At 42.8% G+C, this 9,043-nt stretch overlaps 1 long non-coding RNA gene across 1 annotated transcript; it reads left to right on the top strand.

The window, feature by feature from the left end:
- The first annotated feature begins 2,364 nt into the window (after window positions 1–2,364).
- On the top strand, window positions 2,365–3,069 carry LOC124285390. The gene is made up of 3 exons (XR_006900809.1): window positions 2,365–2,462; window positions 2,494–2,625; window positions 3,038–3,069. It is a non-coding gene; the product is annotated as an uncharacterized LOC124285390 (long non-coding RNA).
- The last annotated feature ends 5,974 nt before the right edge of the window (window positions 3,070–9,043 follow it).

Below are 9,043 nucleotides of genomic sequence, written 5' to 3'. Positions count from 1 at the left end.
CACTGGGGATGTCATTCCAAGAGTAGGGATAATTATGACACCGCTATCGTCCTCTAAATACTGACATGTTGATTGAGGTTACATTGGTTAACTGTGAAATAGTGTCTGTTCAGTCTGTTGAGGTGATGGACTTTAAACAGGAGGACATGATTGAGAAAAGAATTGTTTATACATAGTTGTGATAGTTTCTTGTACATATGAAATATGTATATTTAGCATGTTTAGCTCATGTTGAATAAAGATCATTCATTGAAACATGTTCTTGGTTCACAGAAGTCAGTGAACTGAATCGGCTTGAACAGGAATTAAACGTTCTCTTTTAAAGATTTATATGCTGTTGTTGTGATTCTATAACCATGAATACCACTGATTCCTGAATAAAAGGGCAATCTCTAAACATAGTATGCTATAGTTTCCTGCATGACAATGGTCATTGTGATCTCCTCATTTTCCAGGGGGCGGTGGGGTAGCCAAATGGTTAAAGCATTTGCTCGTCAAGTCAAAGACTCAGGTTCGATTCCCCACATGGGTACATTGTGTGAAGCGCATTTTTGATGTCCACTGCCATGATATTGCTGATGTAAAATCAAACTCACTTACTTACTCACTCCTCCTTTTCATGTACATTGCTCATGCCATTGATCACTGGATTGTCTGGTCCAGACTATTATTTACAGACCGCTGCCATATAGCTGGAATATTGATGAGTGCAGCCAAAAACTAAACTCACTCACTCATTCTTGCTAAATGTGTATCTGACGTGTATCTCTGTGGTGAACTTGAACTGTAGGTCTGCTGACTCAAAACAATGCAAAATTACTACCAGATAAATCTGTGATGCAAGCTGCACAAAAAACACTACTTGCACATCTGGAGATAGCAAACCCCAACCGGGATCTCGGCTGAGGACACAATAGACATGTTCTTTGACGTGTCCTGCCACTGAATGGACATTTAGTGGATCTTCTGGTACTTCCATACATGATAACTTGCTAATTCAAACAGTTACAGTCTGTAACACACGAATTAACCTGGAAGCAGATTATGGACAGGTGCACATGAGAAGCCACCATAACACTATTTTCAGCTGGTTTTTTTTTGTGGGTTCATATATTTTCAACAGATTGAACCCAAAAGAGTGTGTATATTCAAATAAAAAGAAATCATGAAATACATGCAAAGATTGATAAGGGACCTGTCACTTATTTTAGGGGTGGATGGGTCAGAGATAAAGTGGCGTAAAAACTAACCTAACTCACTCACTCATTTTCCATTTATAAAGTCATGTCGTATTGGCTAATAGTGTTATGTATGGGAAATGAATGGTTTAGGGACCGTTCATATTTATGGCTAGGGGGGAGTGATGATGAGGGGCTAAGTGTTTGTTGGTCACTCAGCAGGTCGGAGCTTAGTGTTTGTTGGTCACTCAACAGGTCGGAGCTTAGTGTTTGTTGGTAACTCAGCAGGTCAGAGCTTAGTGTTTGTTGGTCACTCAACAGGTCGGAGCTTAGTGTTTGTTGGTCACTCAACAGGTAGGAACTAAGTGTGTTTGTTGGTCACTCAGCAGGTCGGAGCTTAGTGTTTGTTGGTCACTCAGCAGGTAGGGGCTTAGTGTTTGTTGGTCACTCAGCAGGTCGGAGCTTAGTGTTTGTTGGTCACTCAGCAGGTCGGAGCTTAGTGTTTGTTGGTCACTCAACAGGTAGGAACTAAGTGTGTTTGTTGGTCACTCAGCAGGTCGGAGCTTAGTGTTTGTTGGTCACTCAGCAGGTAGGGGCTTAGTGTTTGTTGGTCACTCAGCAGGTCAGAGCTTAGTGTTTGTTGGTCACTCAGCAGGTAGGGGCTTAGTGTTTGTCTGTCACTCAGCAGGTCAGAGCTTAGTGTTTGTTGGTCACTCAGCAGGTAGGGGCTTAGTGTTTGTTGGTCACTCAACAAGTCAGAGCTTAGTGTTTGTTGGTCACTCAGCAGGTCCGAACTTAGTGTTTGTTGGTCACTCAGCAGGTTTGGGCTTAGTGTTTGTTGGTCACTCAGCAGGTAGGAGCTTAGTGTTTGTTGGTCACTCAGCAGGTAGGAGCTTAGTGTTTGTTGGTCACTCAGCAGGTTTGGGCTTAGTGTTTGTTGGTCACTCAGCAGGTAGGAGCTTAGTGTTTGTTGGTCACTCAGCAGGTAGGAGCTTAGTGTTTGTTGGTCACTCAGCAGGTCGGAGCTTAGTGTTTGTTGGTCACTCAGCAGGTCGGAGCTTAGTGTTTGTTGGTCACTCAACAGGTAGGAACTAAGTGTGTTTGTTTGTCACTCAGCAGGTAGGGGCTTAGTGTTTGTTGGTCACTCAACAAGTCAGAGCTTAGTGTTTGTTGGTCACTCAGCAGGTCCGAACTTAGTGTTTGTTGGTCACTCAGCAGGTAGGAGCTTAGTGTTTGTTGGTCACTCAGCAGGTAGGGGCTAAGTGTTTGTTGATCACTCAGCAGGTCAGAACTTAGTGTATTGGTCACTCAGCAGGTAGGGGCTAAGTGTTTGTTGGTCACTTAACAGGTCGGAGCTAAGTGTTTGTTGGTCACTCAGCAGGTAGGAGCTTAGTGTTTGTTGGTCACTCAGCAGGTAGGGGCTAAGTGTTTGTTGATCACTCAGCAGGTCAGAATTTAGTGTATTGGTCACTCAGCAGGTAGGAACTAAGTGTGTTTGTTGGTCACTCAACAGGTTGGAACTAAGTGTGTTTGTTGGTCACTCAACAGGTAGGAACTAAGTGTGTTTGTTGGTCACTCAACAGGTTGGAACTAAGTGTGTTTTTTGGTCACTCAGCAGGTAGGAACTAAGTGTGTTTGTTGGTCACTCAGCAGGTAGGGGCTTAGTGTTTGTTGGTCACTCAGCAGGTAGGAACTAAGTGTGTTTGTTGGTCACTCAGCAGGTAGGGGCTTAGTGTTTGTTGGTCACTCAGCAGGTAGGAACTAAGTGTGTTTGTTGGTCACTCAACAGGTAGGAAATAAGTGTGTTTGTTGGTCACTCAACAGGTTGGAACTAAGTGTGTTTGTTGGTCACTCAGCAGGTAGGGGCTAAGTGTTTGTTGGTCACTCAGCAGGTAGGGGCTAAGTGTTTGTTGGTCACTCAGCAGGTAGAGGCTAAGTGTTTGTTGGTCACTCAGCAGGTTTGGGCTTAGTATTTGTTGGTCACTCAGCAGGTAGGAGCTTAGTGTTTGTTGGTCACTCAGTAGGTAGGAACTAAGTGTTTGTTGGTCACTTAACAGGTCGGAGCTAAGTGTTTGTTGGTCACTCAGCAGGTCGGAGCTTAGTGTTTACTGGTCACTCAGCAGGTAGGAACTAAGTGTGTTTGTTGGTCACTCAGCAGGTAGGGGCTTAGTGTTTGTTGGTCACTCAACAGGTAGGAACTAAGTGTGTTTGTTGGTCACTCAACAGGTTGGAACTAAGTGTGTTTGTTGGTCACTCAACAGGTAGGAACTAAGTGTGTTTGTTGGTCACTCAGCAGGTAGAAACTAAGTGTGTTTGTTGGTCACTCAGCAGGTCGGAGCTAAGTGTTTGTTTGTCACTCAACAGGTCAGAGCTTAGTGTTTGTTGGTCACTCAGGTCCGAACTTAGTGTTTGTTGGTCACTCAGCAGGTAGGAGCTAAGTGTTTGTTGGTCACTCAGCAGGTAGGGGCTAAGTGTTTGTTGATCACTCAGCAGGTCGGAACTTAGTGTATTGGTCACTCAGCAGGTAGGGGCTAAGTGTTTGTTGGTCACTTAACAGGTCGGAGCTAAGTGTTTGTTGGTCACTCAGCAGGTAGGGGCTTAGTGTTTGTTGGCCACTCAGCAGGTAGGGGCTAAGTGTTTGTTGGTCACTTAACAGGTCGGAGCTAAGTGTTTGTTGGTCACTCAGCAGGTTGGGGCTTAGTGTTTGTTGGTCACTCAGCAGGTAGGGGCTAAGTGTTTGTTGGTCACTCAGCAGGTTGGAGCTAAGTGTTTGTTGGTCACTCAGCAGGTAGGAAATAAGTGTTTGTTTGTCACTTAACAGGTCGGAGCTTAGTATGTTTGGTAGTCACTCAGCAGGGCCAACTGGCAGCCAAGCAATAATTTTGATTACTCTTCTAGTCTGTGTTATATACACATGAGCATTAATCACGCATAACCTGAATCGAAGGGTAATGTTTATGATTTTGATCCAGACGAGCGATTGTCCCCTAGTATACTGGAATACACATGCATAATGACACAACATGTACGTGACACAATATCTCAAAAGCTATGGGTCTCATTGTCTCGTGGTGCAAAAAGCTCATTTGGGGTTTAAATTTAATAATTGCAGTATGTGCACTACTGTTTTCTGAACTGATTTGAAATACGACAGGAATAAAAATTTACTTATCTTGACATGGCAAGACGTAGACTTTCATAAAATACATGATTGCAAGTTTTCTATGGTTGCAAGTTATTGGCATGTATGACGTAATGATGTCCTGTCGAAATATCAGATCTAAATGAACCTCAAGGTTATCAGCCCACTTGTTGGGAAGCATGCGGCCAAGTTAAGGGTCGTCCAATACCTGGAAGACCGCGGTTTACCAATGACTCTGATGACCGAGTCCGAATTCATCTGGCAAGACATATGTCATGACCTTTGAACAACTGAGCCGGCAACGTCTCTCCATCAGTACCATCAGAAGGAGGCTGCGGACTGCTATGTCATAGGATGTCATCTTGTCCGGAGCAGATCTTCCAAACTATATATGCCAGCTTCACCAAACTTGGTACATGTGTCAAGCATGATCCCTAGATGTGCCTTTTGGGGTTTAGACCCAGATATGAATTTTATTTTTTGTGGTTTCCATGGAAATGTGACTTAGGCTGTGGCTATGAGGATGTCATCTTGTCCGTAGCAGATCTTCCAAACTATACATGCTAGCTTCATCAAACTTGGTACAGATATCAAGCATGATCCTTAGATATGCCTTTTGGGGTTTAGACCCAGATATGAATTTTATTTTGTGTGGTTTCCATGGAAACGTGACTTAGGCTGTGGATATGAGGATGTCATCTTGTCCGGAGCAGATCTCCTAAACTATACATGCTAGCTTCATCAAACTTGGTACATATGTCAAGCATGATCCCTATATGTGCCTTTTGGGGTTTAGACCCAGATATGAATTTAATTTTTTTGCGGTTTCCATGGAAACGTGACTTACGCTGTGGCTATGAGGATGTCATCTTGTCCTGGAGCAGATCTCCTAAACCATTAGTGCTAGCTTCACCAAACTTTGTACACATGTCAAGCATGATCCCTAGACCCAGATATGAATTTTATTTTGTGTGGTTTCCATGTTAACTATGTGGATGTCATCTTGTTGCATTTCCATGGCAACAAGTTAGGCTTCAACTGAATTTGATGGTAGTGCTCCTCTCTGGAGCAGATCTTAAAAACCTTTCAATACTCTCCTTCCACTTTGCTGTATACACTCCAAAACATTTGACATAATCATAACTAGTAGACATATTCATAAAGAGTATTTTGCCGTTGCGGGGGATATTGATGACTTTGTCTTCTTGTTATTTTCGTCATGGCTTTTTTAAAAATCTCCAGTTCTCATAAATCATATGTCAAATTGTAGGACATTCTAAGTAAGTACTGTTCTTTTGGGCTGACCTGGCATCTGCAATATGGTCAACATCTCTTGACACCCATTCGGTGGCACGGTGGGGTAACCTGGTAGTTAAAGCGTTCGCTCCTCACGCCGAAGACCCGGGTTCGATTCCCAACATGGTACAATGTGTGAACCCATTTCATGTCCCCCGCCGTGATATTGCTGGAATATTGTTAAAAGTGGCGTAAAGCCATACTCAGTCACTCCATTCACATAGTGAGACTGTGAGAAACATGTCTATGGGATGTTTTTTGGCAGATCATAGAAGACTCATGAAACCATATTGACGACAATATATTTAATTATTTCTCAACACAGTTTAAAACAAAGATACACACGTCTCAAACAAAGATAGTTACCCGACGAGGGTCAAGTTTCCACCATTGCCAAACAAGGCTTGAAATTCAATACAAAGGCTGGACCTGATTCGCCTGTCTATCGATTGCACGCACAATTTATCTGCCAGATGCGCATTTGTAATGAATGTCCGGGAGATGCAACCTTCGGATAAATGAACACGGCTTTTCCCATGACTAAATATGCTCTTAATGACATTTGTAAGAGCAATTCCAACTAAAACATCCATGCAATTACATACAATGACACTATTCGGGGCTATTTGCACTGGGGTGCGCCATAGCACGATGGTTGCAACTAAACTCCTTAGTTAAGCCATTCTCACTGAAACACTACATAGATTGTCATTACAATTTGACTACAACCATTGACATGGAGACCGCCTACAAATATTATTAAAACATTAGACAACAGTCAGTGTCATCAGAATACCAGACTGCAACTTGTCATTAAAACAGAATATTGTCATTAAAATACCAGACTGCAACTAGTGTCATTAAAACAGACTGCAACTATTGTCATTAAACAGACTACAACTATTGTCAATAAAACATCTGACTACAACAAATGTCATTAAAACAGCAGACTGCAACTCATTAAAACAGACTACAACTATTGTCAATAAAACCGGCAGACTACAACCATTGACATAAAAACAGCAGAATGTCTATTGTCATTAAAAGACAGATTGCAACTATTGTCATTAAAACAGCAATTGCAACTATATTAAGACTACAAATATTGCAACTATTGTCATTGAATCCAGATTACAACTATTGGATATCCGTGAAGAGGCAACTATTCATCCTAGTTAAACAATAATTTATTGAATCAACATTGCCTATCGTAACCAATGTCGACAAGTACGTTTACTGAAAGGGCTAACCCCAACAGTAACCAATGTCGACAAGCATGTTTACTGAAAGGGCTAACCCCAACAGCAACCAATGTCGACAAGCATGTTTACTGAAAGGGCTAACCCCAACAGTAACCAATGTCGACAAGCATGTTTACTGAAAGGGCTAACCCCAACAGCAACCAATGTCGACAAGCATGTTTACTGAAAGGGCTAATCCCAACAGTAACCAATGTCGACAAGCATGTTTACTGAAGGGGTAACAGTAACCAACGAGCATGTTTACTGAATGTCGACAAGCATGTTTACTGAAAGGGCTAACCCCAACAGCAACCCATGTCGACAAGCATGTTTACTGAAAGGGCTAATCCCAACAGTAACCTATGTCGACAAGCATGTTTACTAAAAGGGCTAACCCCAACAGTAACCAATGTCGACAAGCATGTTTACTGAAAGGGCTAACCCCAACAGTAACCAATGTCGACAAGCATGTTTACTGAAAGGGCTAATCCCAACAGTAACCAATGTCGACAAGCATGTTTACTGAAAGGGCTAATCCCAACAGTAACCAATGTCGACAAGCATGTTTACTGAAAGGGCTAATCCCAACAGTAACCAATGTCGACAAGCATATTTACTGTAAGGGCTAATCCCAACAGTAACCAATGTCGACAAGCATGTTTACTAAAAGGGCTAACCCCAACAGTAACCAATGTCGACAAGCATATTTACTGAAAGGGCTAATCCCAACAGTAACCAATGTCGACAAGCATATTTACTGAAAGGGCTAATCCCAACAGCAACCCACGTGGACATGGCGCCAACGTTAGAGGATGATATTCCATTGTGTACCCGTGTTAAGAGGGTGGCAGAGTTCAGGAGCGGAGGAGATAGCCTTGAAGATGACCCTAGATACGGAGGTTCGCCAACTGATACCACTGAGGAAAATGTTGCTAAAATGCAAGATCAACGACCGACAAATGTCATATAGGCGACACTGCAGACATTTGAAAACATTTTGAGGAGCGAACTGAGCATGGCAAATGCTTCAACAACAAGGGTCCCAGTGATTCTGACGCCAGATTAGACTAACTGACTGAGTTTAGTTTTACGCCGCTTTTAGCAATATTCCAGCAATAACACGATAGATTAGAAACGCTTGTGGGAATTTACGTTGTTTTGAACATATCTATCTGATTTGTAGTCAAGAATGTATGTTAGGTTGACCGCTATCAGCCAGAGTATGCAATGTCCACACCCAACGTCTCCTCTGAAGGAAGCAAAGTCGGGCAAGACGATCCTCTAGGCACCTGATACTATAAACTGGAAAACTTATGGAAACTTATTAAGAGTACGTTGTTGTCACCGTGGCTCCAATGCACGACTTGCTTTGAACTCATTGAACATCGTCCGTATGCACCAGATGTGACACCGTCAGATTTCCACCTGTTCCGAGAACTATCTGGTAAGCATTATGCAAATTATGATGACGTCATTTCTGTTGTGTAGGACATTTTACATCACCTGGAGGAGGCCTTCCAACTCGTGATCCAAGCACGGAGAGGGGATTTCGTTGAAAAATAATATTTTTATGAACACTGTCCATCAAAGTTACACTCACAGCGTCTCACCTTCTCCTTGCACATTCCTGTGAACTATTGACAATCACAGCTACTTCCATACAATTGCAACCCAAGTAATGATCTTATCACAACTGTTTGAAAGATATATACTAAAAACATTCAAACCTGTAATTACATCTATATGATAAAGGCGGCACGGATCCTCAAAGTAAGGCCAACAATGTGTGCCGAGTTGCATCCCTTGGGTACTCTAGAAACCCACGGTCGTGAGTTCGAATCCCAATTCGCAGCGATTGTTTTTCCCGTGGTCGTGGGTTTCACCAAAGTGCTAATCACCTGAGATCTGGATGACTGCGTGCTTTCCCTCAATACTGGAATACTGTTCAAAGTTACGTTAATCCTACCATACTCACTAACTCATTATGTGGTTGGAACGCCCAAACTAACACAGGTGTAAATCTGACGGTATGACGATGCCATGAAAGTGCTAACCATCTGGTCGAATCTGAAAACAGGTTGAGGAATGCCGACACATTGGTAACCTGTTCCACGCTAAAAGAGGGCTTGGAGCACAGTCGACTCTTTTGAGGGGAACCCCCACTTCCCTATGGCTCCGAATGACGC

Source organism: Haliotis rubra, unplaced genomic scaffold, assembly GCF_003918875.1.
Source record: "Haliotis rubra isolate DU_JTF1 unplaced genomic scaffold, ASM391887v1 Scf36, whole genome shotgun sequence".
Taxonomy (NCBI): Eukaryota; Metazoa; Mollusca; class Gastropoda; order Lepetellida; family Haliotidae; genus Haliotis; species Haliotis rubra.
Note: the sequence above shows the minus strand (reverse complement) of the source record. Positions and strands in the feature narration are given on the sequence as shown.